Here is a 15,155-nt window from a genome sequence, read left to right on the forward strand (position 1 = left end):
CTATATTTTTAATTGTACTCATTAAATATTAAATTAAGCTAAATTTTAGTTTTAATCAAATTTTAAATATTACTTGCTTGCTGTTGTCGTTCATTGTAACCTCTCATAATAATTAATAAAAAAATAGAGTAAAATAGAAATAAGCTATTTTCTCTCGCAAAAACTTCGCTTTTTGAAAAACCTTGTAATAATTTTAAACCTTTTTGTCGATAAAGAAAAAGAAATAAATTTATGAAAATATCTGATGACAAACCATAAAGCAAAGAAATGGAGCGACTCCGATTGAAATTCAAACCCATTGCAACCGACTCTCTTTTGAGTTAAGTATCCAAATGATGGATACCCAAACTAAGCGGCGGCCACCGCGGTGTGATGGTAGCGTGCTCCCCCTACCACACCTAATGCCCTGGGTTTGCACCCCGGGCAAAGCAACATCAAAATTTTAGAAATAAGGTTTTTAAATTAGAAGAAAATTTTTCTAAGTGGGGTCACCCCTCGGCAGTGTTTGGCAAGCGCTCCGGGTGTATTTCTGCCATGAAAAGCTCTCAGTGAAAACTCATCTGCCTTGCAGATGCCGTTCGGAGTCGGCATAAAACATGTAGGTCCCGTCCGGCCAATTTGTAGGGAAAAGCAAGAGGAGCACGACGCAAATTGGAAGAGAAGCTCGGCCTTAGATCTCTTCGGAGGTTATAGCGCCTTACATTTATTTATTTTTAAACTAAGCAAAATATTAGTAGTCTGGCTGATTTAATAACTTCCTAACTTTCTGCAAAATAGTTATTGTGGTTAACTTGACAATTACGTGAAGAGCTTAGATCTCGAACAAAACTAATGAAAAGTGATAGGTTGGAGTGGTACACACGAACGCAATCTTTAATGAAACAGAAACAATGTATAAAACAAAAAATAACGCTTTAATAAAACAAAAGCTGACGTTTCAGAAAATTGTTTAAGGCCGCGGCACAAAGCAATTTTTCATATAGATACGTTTAACAAGCTATTGCATTCCAGACATATCGCGACAATCAACTAAGATGTTGCATTTATAAATATGAAGGAACTCCAGACTTGGCAATTGAAGTTCATTTCGCTTTGCCATTAACATACGAAATTTCGTGAAGCACTGTTATAAACATTCTCCCTATACAACAGAAATACTTGGTAACATATTTTGTGTTGTATTCATTTGTTTTAAAATGTTGGAAAAGTTATCAATGAGTGGGAAAAATAATTTCACTTGCAAAGTGTGCCAGCGCCCTTAACCAAAGCAAATATTCTTCTTCTTATGCTTTGCATGCTACAAAAGTTGCAAGTTGGCTACTCTTTTATGTCAGATGGCGCCAGTGTCGCTCAATCTACCGTTCTCCATAAATACGTGCAATCTACTCACAATGCATAAGATTGAGGTAAACGCTTCTATATGAAAAAATGTGTGGCGAGGCTTTAAGTCTTTGAGAGTATGGGCTTTAGAAATATTCCTATATAATCTTAAGCAAATATTTTCGCTACAAAAGTAATTGCGAATTTCAAGCACGCACTAAACTACGCACAGCAATAACGAATGCTAAAGAAGGGAGCAAATACAAATGAAAAGAAAAATTTCCGTTATAAAAGTGCCAACGCTTATTTGTTTAGTGATGAGTACATACATAAATGTTCAATTCAGCTTGGCTATTGAAAATGCTTCGGTATACAAAAAAGACCATGTATATGCGTACCAGAGAAAAGCATTAAGCGGCCTGCAACTCAGGTCGATCGTAGAAGTAAGATCATACTCTATAGCATGTTTCAAGCTCCTTCGGAGTGAGACCCTTAAATACGAGTAAACACCAATGTACAATAGGAGAACCTTCCCATACAAAAGCTAGTTTAAGTTGGGTTAGGAAAAAAGTAAGAGGAAGACCAACAGTGTTTGGGTACATAAACAAAGATCTTACAAGGCACGATATATATTTGAGGAGATATAAAAATAAAATAAATATAAGGCGCGATAACCTCCGAAGAGATTTTAGGCCGATCTTCTCTTCCAATTTGCGTGCTCCTTTAAAATTTTCCTACAAATTGCTGGGACGGAACATACTTGTTTTATGCCGACTCCGAACGGCATCTGCAAGGCAGATGAGTTTTCACTGAGAAGCTTTGCATGGCACAAATACACTCGGAATGCTTACCAAACACTGCCGAGGGGCGACCCCACTTAGAAAAACTTTCTCCTTTGCACGAAGAGTGAACCAAGTATCTTTGGTATGGTAAGTGGAGCACGCTACCATCACAACACGGCGACCGGGTTATGAGGAGATATAGGCCGAGCTTTATTTAAAATTCATCTCACATGGTTCTTTACTCGATCCTTTCATCGCAGTGGAAGTGTATTAGATACTGAAATACTTTTTTCTAGAAAGTTTTCGTACCTTTGGCGGGATACATGTAAGAAAGTTTGGTATGAAATAGGCATTAAGGAGAAAGCTTTCCCTTTTTATGACCACATTAAACCTACTAGTAAATTATCAAAACAAAAAAATACTAGTGAACTTACCATAAAAAGAAGATATTTTTCTTTAAAAGGGAAATTAATTTGTAGAATTGAACTAAAATTATTTTCAAGCAGATGCGAAATGTAAAGAGAAATGGCGCTCTTCAAACAGAGTCTTAAATAGGGCGTTATAAAAAACATTTTTTGATGGGGCATTTTAAAACAGCAGTCAGGATGAGAGAGATATTCCACTCAACAGGCGTTAAGGGCCAATTCAGCTTCCTTAACCCTAACGCCTTAATCGTAACCATATTTTTACTTTTCCATATCAAATTGACATCAGTTATTGGTGCCTTAACCTAAAAATTGTGAAAATTTCATAAAAATGAAGAAAACGCAAAAAATTACAAACATATACCACAATAAATAAGTCTCTTAGTCAAAACGTGTGACCAATTGGCGCTGGTTGGCGGAGCTAAGGAGCGACTGGCGCGCCTTGTTGGACGGCCATAACCGTTTAGACGGCTAAGCGCCAGTTAAGTAAGTAAGTTAATAAAACCGTATCCAAAACAATAAATAAAATCAACAAAAAGTTAATAAATTCTCCAACTCAAATATTTTTAGGTTATGGGTATGGTGAAAAACCAAAAACCAATTGGTTGGCTATGGTATGGTTATGGCGTTAGTGTTATAGTATGGCACCATTAAACGATTACAATGAGTTCCGTAAGGTTGGTTCGATCAGCTGTTTTATCTGATTATGGATAAGTCACCATTAATTGGCCCTTTATAATAGCTGTGTTTTTTTTATAACCAGCTGTATTTGTACACAGGGTATTATAACTTTGGTTGGATAACGGTTGGTTGTACAGGTATAAAGGAATCGAGATAGATATAGACTTCCATATATCATCAGTATCGAAAAAAAAATTTGTTTGAACCATGTCCGTTCGTCCGTCCGTATGTCCGTTAACACGATAACTTGAGTAAATATTGAGATATCTTTTGGTACACGAGCTTATCTGGACCCAGAATAGATTGGTATTAAAAATGAGCGAAACCTAATGATAACCACGCCCATTTTTTATATATATATATAATATTGGGAAACACAAAAAACCTGTGTATTTAGTAAATAATACACCTAGTATGTTGAAATTTGACGTGTGAGCTGATATTGAGACTCTTGATAAAAATTTGAAAATATTTTTTAAAATGGGCGTGGCTCGCCCACTTGTGATAGAATCAATTTTACAAATATTATTAATCATAAATCGAAAATCGTTAAACATATCGTAACAAAATGCGGCACAGGAGTTGCCTTTTCTATAAGGAATGCTTTGAAAAAAAAAAATTTACGAAATCGGTTAAGGACCGCGCCCATTTCTATATAAATGATTTTTAAAAGGGTTGTGGACGAATAAAATAGGATACATATCAATGGTGTTTCATTTCCCAAGTGGATTTATAACAATAAATAGGAAAAATTTGAAATTTAAAAAAATGGGCGTGAAAGCGCCCCTTTTTTGACTAAGCAATTTTCTAAGTGTCGGGAGCCATAAATCGAAGAAAAATTAACGGATCATAACAAAATTGGGTACACATACAAGTGTACAGCTGGGTATGTAATGCTCGGTTTCACCCGAACTTAAACTTCCTTACTTGTTTAAATCTATATAAGTTTACACCTGAACTTTATATGGACTGCTAGGCGTCAAACTTTATCTACTCCTCTGAAATTGCTGCGCATAAAATTAGTACTACTAAATTTTACTACACATTATACTCAGATGCACTGAAAGATGTGTCTATTTTTAACCTTTACACTAATTCTATGTATCACCTCTTAAAATAGTGTGTGTCCACTATTCACCGCAACCGATACAGCTATAGCTTATACACTATCTCCAACAGAGGTTTTTGTCTTCGCTTTTAGGTACAACATGTTCTGTAGCTAGTTGCCGCTAGGTGGGTCTCCTAAGCATTATCTAAGTGAGGATAAGCGTTTTTTACGCGCAAACAGAGACGTGTATACGTGTACAAAAACACAGCTATTGGTAATAATATTCGAACCTAATTTCATAGAATAAGGTGGTAGCGTAAATAGCGTTCATCATGCAGTTCACTAATGTATATAAAAATGTATAGAAGTATGTAAATGTAAGAAACCGCAGCGATGATTAAAATAAAAGAAATGAAAATTCAAACGTGCAAATGCTACAATGTAAAAATTTGCGTTACGAACGTATCTCCATAAACCTACACATGTAGATATATAAATGAGTGGGAATTGTATCTTGATAAATAGGGTTGGGCAAAATTTCCCCATTATAAAAATAAGTTTCGGTATTGGTGCCTTATTAGCTGAATAAATATATTGAAGTTATTTTTAGAACAAAATATTTTGAGGATCTACATCAAATTTCTTTGTATCTGTAACTGGGCAGCCGCCATCGTGTGAGGTTAACGTGCCCACCACACCGAAGGTCCAGGATTCAAGTCTCAGAAAGAGTAATATGAAAATTATTTAAGAATAGTTTTTCAAAGCGGGGTGGTTGTTCGTACGTTAAGGAAACAAGTACCATTAAGGTACTAGCCCGATCATCGCGGGAACAATTTGGTATGACCACATGAAACCTTCTAGGCCATACCGCCCTCCCACCCCTAGTTCCATGAGGATCTTGGGGTCGTCAGATTTTCAGCTGTTAAAGAAGCAGGATTCGCCACGGGTAGGTGAGGCTGCAAATTGGGTTGGAGAAGCCATATATTACGCTGGCAACCCCTTGAATCAATCTGGTATTTTAGACGCCTCTTATGACATACATACCCGCCACGGATATTTTCTAAGCCCCCCCATTCCGCTGCTGGAAAAGCGGATTAGGTCATCGTTAATAGTTTGGCAAGCACTCGGATTTCATTTCTGGCATCAAAAGATCCTCAGCGAAAATTCATCTCCCTTGCAGATGCCGCTTGGAGTCGGCATACAACATGTTCCACCAATTTGTAAGAAAAATTATAAATAGCTCGAAGCAAATTTGGATTTTATTATTAGTTGTTTTTTACGTGAGTATACATTTGCACTTAAACTTTGTACGGACTGCTAAGTGCAGAACTCTATCCACACTTATGTACTATATGTTTATAAAATCATTACTTCCAAGTTTCATTACATAGTTTTTATCAACTTTTTAATCTGTGCTTTCATCCCTTTCATCCCGTTTTCTATTACTTTGACGTATGCAGGGCAGTGCTGGCAAATGTTTTATTGTGCTATGCGCAATTATCCATGAGCGTTTTTTTAGTTGCAATTGTAGATGTGTATACGTGTACAAAAATACGGCTATTATTTTTAATATAACTTCAGATATGACTCATTTTCGTACGGTGAATTTCAACAAGCAAAATCCTTAATAATTGATTTCAGTCAACTATTTTCCGTAGCCTATATCCTCTTAAAGAAAATTGATGAGGCAAACGTACTTCAGATACATATATATATTTCATTTCGCTTAAATCAGCTTCACTTGTATGTTTATTTGTATGTATAAAAATTAAAAACAAATACTTGACACGATTTACCTCCGAAGGGATTTGTAAGGTATATGAATTTTCACTAAGAAGCTTTTCATGGTTGACGTACAATCGGAGTGTTTGCCAAATCACTGACGAGGTGCAATCTCTGCTAGATATCACTGCCAAGTTCCATCAGTTTTGCCAAGCAGAGGTGACTGACGTGACTTGCTACGCATCAGCCAAAATGAAAATGATGATATTGGAGTGCATTTCGTATTTCTGATGAAAACTAGAGCTTGTTGAGATAGATAATCAAATGAGGAACAAAAGTAAATTTTTCTACCTACACACTAACACTTTTTGTATTATTTATAAAATATATGTATTAATAAGAGAATTAAATGAATAAATACATTTATCGTCGTCCAATTTTGTAAAATTTATAAATACACAGCAGATTTAATAGCTTACCATAGAAATTCCAAACTAAATCATACCAACAATGACATTCATTATGAGGATCAAGTATGCGAGGCGTGTGGTGGGCATAATAATCCTGTTGCTGAATTTATAACCCAAAATCTAGAGTTCATGTGAAATAGCCAATTAAGAATCATTGTCAAGGTTTGGCCTTTCAATGCATATTTGATTCACTTGCTTGCACAGTGAACAAAAGTCAATTTCTATGCTATATTGAACTAAGACTGCCATTGCAAATACTTTCATACACAATAGCAATGCATTTTTAAATTTTTCATCGCTATACAAATTTAAACGTGTTCATGTATTGACAAATCTATTTAAATGTGTGTAACCGAGAGTGTCAAACTATTACTATTTATGTATGAATGTGTTGTTGGATGTTTGTGTATGGCTTGGCTTTGTATGCTTATTATTTGTAATACAATACAGAATCTCAATTGTCAATGATGACATCCTTTTCAACACACAAAATCACAGTATACATATATGTACATAAGAACATTCAATTTTAGTATTATTATGCTTCAACTCATTGCGAATGCGTAACCATAAATTACTACTATGAATACAATAGTAAGGCAATAGACAACAAAAAAGGTATGCGATATCGTGTGCGGAAATATGTATGCATGTTTATTAGGATAAGTTCATTTTTATAATACAAGAGCGCACCTGACAGACGCTGTCCTGCTGGAAGATTGGTTTGCCTACATTTCGAAAGTGTTACTTTATATCCCTTATCATCCTTTATCCCATCCTCGTTAGCTTCATTTTTCATTTCCCCTTCATATTCCTATCCTTCGCTTATTACCTTTACCACCGACCCATTCTCATACTTCTTCTCCCTCCCACTTCCACTACCACTACCACTACTACTACCACTGCAACTATCACTGTACTACCACTACCACTACTACTACTACAACCACTCCCTCTACCACTACCACTCCCCCACTCATTCTCACTCCAACTACCATTCGCACTACCACTATCACTCCCTTCAGAATACTACATCCAATATTACTCACCCTCCCAATCCAGTTCTAATATCAATCTCATTCCTACTTGAATCTCTATTCTTACCTTCATTACTGATCCAACTCCCAATCCCACTCAAGCTCACAGTCACACTCCAACTACCAATCCCACTCAAACTGCTGTTTCATCCATCTCTCTCTAACTCTTCTACCGCAATTTCCTCACATATGGAATATATATAATAACTATTTATACCAAATATATGATTCAAGTAACTGCAACGCCCACATTTACAACATCCTATACAGTTTTATATATGTACACCATAAACTCAAACATCACAACATACATTGGATTTTTACCAAAATAAAATTTATGCTGCCTGGAGGATTAGTCTAAATCTCCAAAACTGTATATAGCCAGAAAAATATCGGGTTGTCACATGAAAATTTCGCAAAGATCGGTTGCGTACCTTAGACGCTCATACGCACAAACATTTTTATTTATAAGATTTTGCTAGATCGTTCGTAGCAGATTCGCATTGTAGCAGATTCGTATTGTAACTAAAATTGTATATAAAATCATTGACCAGCTTTGCGTACGTGTGCATGGTTTGTCTGATGTCTTATATGTATATGCCTCGTATATTCCACCGAATAGTGCCGATGGTTTATACTTTGCTCATGCTGACAACGTTGTTTCATTAGCATCACATATTATTGGCGACAACCATCTTTGTGTGATCGGGGATTTTAATATATGCCATTTGAACTGGTCCCGAATTGATAACACGGGAGCACTTATGGCCACTAATGTCAACTCTTCAGCCGAAATTCACCTTATCGATAATATTTTATGCACTGTGTTATATATCTGTTTAAATATAATTCTATATTTAGTATTCATTTCTAATAATATTCATTAAACTTTGTCGGAATGCATTACACCAATCTCGCCAATCGAAAAACATCACGTTCCTCTTTCTCTGGAGTTAAGAGTTTTATGAATTTGGGGACGTTACTCCTGAGGCTGGTATAAAATTTAACTATAGCGCTTGTGACCTTTCTACTTTTAATGAAATTTATACATCTCTTAAAAATAAGGTTTTTGAGTTGTGCTTGCAGCATGTCCCTATTGTAAAAAAACCCATACAAGACTCCCTGGCATTCCAAGCGGTTAATGCATTTGAGGAATCTAAAAAACAAATTTGGGAGGCTGTACAAAAAAAACTGAGAATCCAGTGCACCACTCTAAATTTTAATACCATTTGAAAGAGTTCAACTGTTTGAATAAGTTTCTGTATAGAAACTACATTTTGAGCTTTGAGAAAAATATAGTATCGAACCCGAAGGCTTTCTGGAGCTTCACAAAATCTAAAAAGGCTTCTTCGACAGTTCCAAATAATGTATTCTACGATAGCACATTTGCTAATAGTGCTGTAGATTCCGCCAATTTATTTGCTGATTTTTTTTGCTCCAAATTTGAATCTGATTTGCCCTCTGATTCAAGTTTTTCTTCCACGAAGGATTATTCTATTAACTTCGGCTCTCTACGTGTATCCCTCTCGGATGTTATAAACGGCATAAGGAAGCTTAAGTTGTCAACAAAGACCGACTCTGATGGCCTTTCGGTCTTTTTGCTAAAAAGTTGTCTGTGTTTGGCAATGCCACTCACAATCATTTTCAACAATTCTCTGGCCACTGGTCTTTTTGTGGATGACTGGAAATTGGCAACGATTTCACCTATATTTTAAACTTCAATTTCGATTTCAATAAAAACGATGTTTGCAATTATAGACCGATTTTGAAGCTATCTTCGGTGTCCAAACTTTTTGAAATTATTGTCAATGACAAATTGTATTTTGCGTTTAAAGGTTTAATCACTATCAACCAACATGGTTTCGTACCAAATCGCTCAACTGTAAGCAACTTAACAGTTTTTAGTGAATACTGCATTTCCATTTTTCAGAATAGATTTCAAGTTGATACAATTTATACTGACTCCTCGAAGGCATTCGACAAAGTTTCTCACATAATACTTTTACTGGGTTTTCAGTCTACTTTTTTTATGTGGTAAAGTAAGACTTAAACTTTTCCAACAGGCGTTGTGTCCTAGACGTTGACAATACCACATCCCGTCCCTTCATTGCATCCTCAGGAGTCCCACAAGGTAGCATTCTAGGACCCCTCTTCTATATACTTTTTATAAAAGGCATTGTCTCATGCTTCTCGTTTGCGGAATATCTGCTGTTTGCGGATGATCTAAAAGTGTTTGCTGTTATAAATGGTTCTGGTGAGTCCGAACGTCTGCAATCAGACCTTAATAATGTCGAAAACTGGTGTAGTTTAAATCGTTTATCGTTAAACATTAAAAATGCGTTCATGTGATTTTTTCAAAATCAGTTAATACCCTTCGTACTTGCTGTAGTATCGCTGGCTATACAATGCAATCTGTTGAAGAAATCATAGACCTAGGGGTGCATTTTGAAACTAAATTTAATTTCTCTACGCATGTAAACTATGTCATAACTCGATCATACGCAATGCTTGCGTTCATATGTCGTAACTGTTCCGAATTCACTAGCCCCTACGCTATGAAGTCACTATATGGTGCCTTTGTCAGATCGAGGTTGGAGTATGCGGCTGTCATTTGGAGACCCTACCAAATTGGCCTCTCTAATCGGCTTGAGCGTGTTCACAAATTATTTTTGCAATCTGCTCTTCGATCTTTAAACTTTCCTGAACCAATGCCTTCGTATGATGCCTTTTAATTGCACTAAACACGCTTGCAAATAGACGTTCTATTCTATCCTGCTCATTTGTCATTGGCATAATTTCAGAGACCGTTTATTGTCCATCACTTCTTGAGAAAACTCAGCTTAATGTACCATGCAGAAACCTCCGACAAATTGAACCCTTAAAAAATGGGGTTTCCAGAACTATTTATGGTGTAAATGCTCCAATTTCTAGGGCTTGTGCTGATCTGAATACGTTTTTTAACTCCTCAGGTGATGACTAAACTTTTCATTACGCTGCCTTAATTAACAATTTAAGATCTTATTTTTCTTAGGATTAAGTTAATGTAAAAATTTGCATAATATAGTCTAGTAAGAATCTATAAAATCAAAGACTCAACTTAAAGAAAAATAAATAAAATTTGGATCATAGGAAAAGTACACTCCCCCTACATACAGTGAAGCAGAAGGGGAGGATTGCGAGAAAGCAAATGCAAATTATTGTTTTCCTAAGATATAATTTGCACTTGATTATTGGGCAGTCCCTAATTGACTACCACTCCTAACATTCCTATGGCCGCTTGCGTTAATAATTGTTCTAGTTTCAGTTTCAATAATCTCAAATTGGTTTCAAAATGGTTCCTAACAGCTCAGAAGAAAATATGAAATGGTCAAAAAATGTATGCGAAACGGTCCCGATATGATCTTGAAAGCTAATCTCCTGAAATTTGACTATTAGTTCCAAATATATATTGAAGACAATCCGAAAATAGTGCTGACATGAACCACAGAAAAACTCGAAGGGTTTGCGAATTTATTCAGAAAAAGTCCAGAAATAAGTTCCAAAATATTTCAGCCCCAAAGACAGTTCCAAAACGGCTCTAAAAATATTCGGGAATATATCCGAAATAATTTCGTAAGCATCTTGAAAACAACATGAACACAGATCTGAAATGGTCACAAAATGCTAACGAAATGGTCCCGAGATGATCCCAAAAACCTACCTCCTAAAATTATACCGTACCTAAACAAAATCAGTATTGAAAATAATCTGAAGGTAGTGCTTAAAAGAATTTGAAGTTGTCCCAGTTTGACCTAAAATAAATGACGCACTAAAAGTCCCGCCTGAAAATATATCGCAGTGTTTACGAAATTTTGTCCGAAAACTTTTAAAATAATTTTCCGAAATATTTTTGACTTTATCACGAAACCGCTCCAAAGATATTTTCAAGACGTTCCTAATGTTTCTCGGAAATAGTGCCGTAATGATCGGAAAATCTCGAAACTACACTCTGATACTTAGTCCCGAATTGAGCTAAAAACGGTCCTGAAAAGGCGAGATGACTAGGCCTAAAAGGTCAAGTAATGTAATCGAAATAGTACAAAACTAAATTCATAGAAAAACCCGACCTAAAAAAATACTTAAACATTCGATCCCAAAAAAATTCTAATCTGGCTATAAGGTGATCCCAAAACTACCTCGTATTAGTGCCAAAAAAAAAAGAACTCGAATCGGTTCTGAAGTGAAAGTGAAGTGAAAAAATTCTAAAGAAAACTCTGGTTCAGAAATTGTGACTAAATCATCCCGAAAGCAATTTAGAAATAGTTCTGATATTTTACGTACAAAGTTCCGAAATCAAACCTTATTATAAAGAAAACTTTCCCGAAATGATATCAAAATTAATCAGGAACGCAATTTCGAATAATTACTCCTTACCCAACTAGTCCAAATAGTCGATCGAACGTAGCTTTGACTTATGTTGTGACCTTAAAGTCATTTGCCACAAGCAAAGGGAACCTAATAGCAAAAAATACATTACGTACTAGCGATCAAAATTATCAGCATTGTGATGTTTATTGGGCCATGTACGTCATTCCGGCCGTCAGGTCGTCCTATCCATCCGATAACTGAAATAAAAAGTTGATAGTTTTTGCAAAATTTGGTACACTGTTCTGGAACTAGAATAGATTGGTATCGAAAGTGGGCGAAGTTGAAAGATAGCCACAAGCACTTTTTCGACCCCAGCGGGTTAGGGGGTCAGAATATACCCGCTGTAGGTATGCCTGTCGTAAGAGGCGACTAAAATACCAGATTCAAGGGGCTGTGTAGCGCAACCATCAGGTTGCCAACGCAATATATGGCTTCTCCAAACCCAATTGTCAACCTCACCTATCCGCGGCGAATCCTGTTTCACTAACAGACGAGGCTCTGGCGACCCCAAACTCCTCGTGGAACTTGAGGGTGGGGAGGGAGGGAATGGCCTGAAGGTTTAATGTGGCCACATAAATCGTCCCCGAGATGGTCGTGCTAGCACCTTAATGGTGCTGTGGTACCGGAGCGTACCGGGTCTGTACCCGGCAAAGGACCATCACATCGATAACACTCCCCAAAGCCTTCGGGGAGCAACCTTATCGCTACAACAACAACAACAACAACCACGCTTTCGATATCGAAAATATCGAATAATGGAAAAAATTCAAATCATTCATTACTAAAGCTCAATATAGTAATGAAACTTGATGAGCGTTTTACTTTAGAACGCTAAAAGAAAAATTATTAAACTTTGAAAGTTTAAAAGTATTGCAAGGCCTGCATCAAAAGCTGTTGACGGGGATGTCGAAAATAAATACTCGCCGCTGCCTATTCATCATCCCTTCACATAACATAACCTAGTCAATGAAGCAGCATTGCTCCTATTCGTTATACCTTATTTAGTTATAGCTGCTATACTTACCGTTCCTCCTACTAACTGAAGTCATTGTGAAACTTTTCAATTTACCAGTGACAAACACATTTGATATTAAAAAGCAACCATAATTAGCGGAAACTTATGTAAGCAAACAAAATAATATTGTCCACTAGAAGCCAATTAAAGCTTCTTCTACATACAACTAGCGGAAAATTTGGCCTTTCATATATGAATATGTATGAGCTGTTTTCGGCACAGCGGTTACCCCAAAGTAAAATTTTGTAGCAGCCGCGGTCATGTTGGTGGTTTTTATACTTTTCAACATTTTACTACAACAAACAGCGGCAATGAAACTCATACACTCACAGGGCCGGAGAGAGGGGGGTGGGCAGCCAGGGCAATTGCCCTGCAACCCCCCTGCAATTGCCCTGCAACCCCTTATTCGGCGCATATTGAGCAGACTGTTTTTATATTGCGTTATGTTTTATTAGACAGGACTCCGGAAAATGGAAAATCCAAGAACGCTTCCTAGAGTTTGTCGATTGTAACGCAAAAACAGGACAAGCTATCCCTGAGCTGATTTGCAGCACTCTAAAAAAGCACAATATTCCACTGGATGACTGCCGTGGGCAAGGGTATGATAATGGCAGTAATATGAGCGGTCATTACAAAGGAGCGCAGAGTCATATCCTGAGAGATAACTCCCTGGCAATATTTGCACCTTGTGTTTGTCATAGTTTAAATTTATGTGGAGTGCAAGCTGCTGAATTTTCGGTATTATGCAGAAATTTTATAATATCTTTAGCGCAAGCCGTCAGAGATGGGAAATTCTCAAGCATATCACAAACACGATGGTTTGCTCGTGTGGATAGTGTGAAACCTTTCTCAACTCACATTCCCCAAATATTGAAAGCTATTGATGAAATCAAGCTTTTGAATCTGAGTTCAGAAACAGTAATGGATTTGAAAGGTATTGAAGCATATATGGGGAAATTTGAGTGTATACTTTTAGTCTACATTTGGATCAAGGCGTTGATGGTAATCAACCATCGAAATCTGGTACTATAAGCTAGAAATGCCACACTGGACGTGGAAACAGAAAATATACGTAGCCTGATTGATCGGTTGAAGAAGTTCAGGGATCAATGGTCGATCATACTTTAAGAATGTAAGGTTCTGGCAGGGAGTATAGGAGTTGTGAATACCTTCGCAAAGAAAAGAAGGAAGATAAGAAAGCGCCAGTTCGATGAATTACCCGGCGAATCACCTGAGTGTGATTCCGAAACTCAATTCAAACAGCAACATTTTTAGCTTCTTTTGGACTGCTTGATTGGTAACATGACAAGACGTTTCGAAGCCGTAAATGACATTGCGATTAAATTTAGTTTTTTGTAGAAGTATGAGAATCTGACGGAAGAAGAGCTCAGAGAAAAGGCAGCGGCATTCCGCACGATTTATGGCATCGATATTTCTACGAACCTGATAGATGAAATCATTCATCTCAAAACCACCCACTTAGCAAATTTGGGATGTGATTCGCTGCCACCATTTCAACTTCTGAACAAATTTCATGACTTGTAAATGGAAGTATTATTTCCGAGCATCTGCATACCATTAAGAATATTTTGCACACTTCCAGTCAGTGTGGCTGAAGGGGAGCGTTCTTTTAGTCTACTGTCCCGCGTGAAAAATTTTTTACGTTCTACTATGAGCCAAAATCGCTTGACAAGCCTTGGAAAATTGGCGTTGGAGTCCAGCCTTGCTAGCAGCATTAGTTTTGAATAGGTAATTTTCGTATCTGCAGACCAAAAAGCACGGAAGGTTTTCCTTGGCTGATTCAAGCTCTTAAAATGTACACATTTAGAAAAAGTTAATGTACGCAATCAAACAATGAAATCTAACATTTCATTTATGTAAGTAATCTTATTTTATATGAAATAAAACTGACAATGTGAGTTGAAAAATTTATGTATGTTATGTTATTTTCTCCGATTCTGCTATATGGGGTGCTGGTATGGTGGAAAGCACTGGACACGGCGAGCACCTCCAAAATGCTAGTGTCAGTGCAACGGACGGCGCTTATCGGTATCAGTGGCGCTATGAGAACAACACCTACCTTGGCACTGAATGTCATGCTGAATATACATCCAGTAGATATTGCGGGAAAGGCAGCCACGGCCCGGTCGTTGGTCAGGCTTCGTGATATGGGTTATATGCTTTCTGATTTCGGACACTCTAGCCTTCTTACTAGTTTCGACTTTATCCCGGACAGGACGGACTATTA

This window comes from Eurosta solidaginis, chromosome 5 (assembly GCF_040869045.1).
Source record: "Eurosta solidaginis isolate ZX-2024a chromosome 5, ASM4086904v1, whole genome shotgun sequence".
Classification (NCBI taxonomy): Eukaryota; Metazoa; Arthropoda; class Insecta; order Diptera; family Tephritidae; genus Eurosta; species Eurosta solidaginis.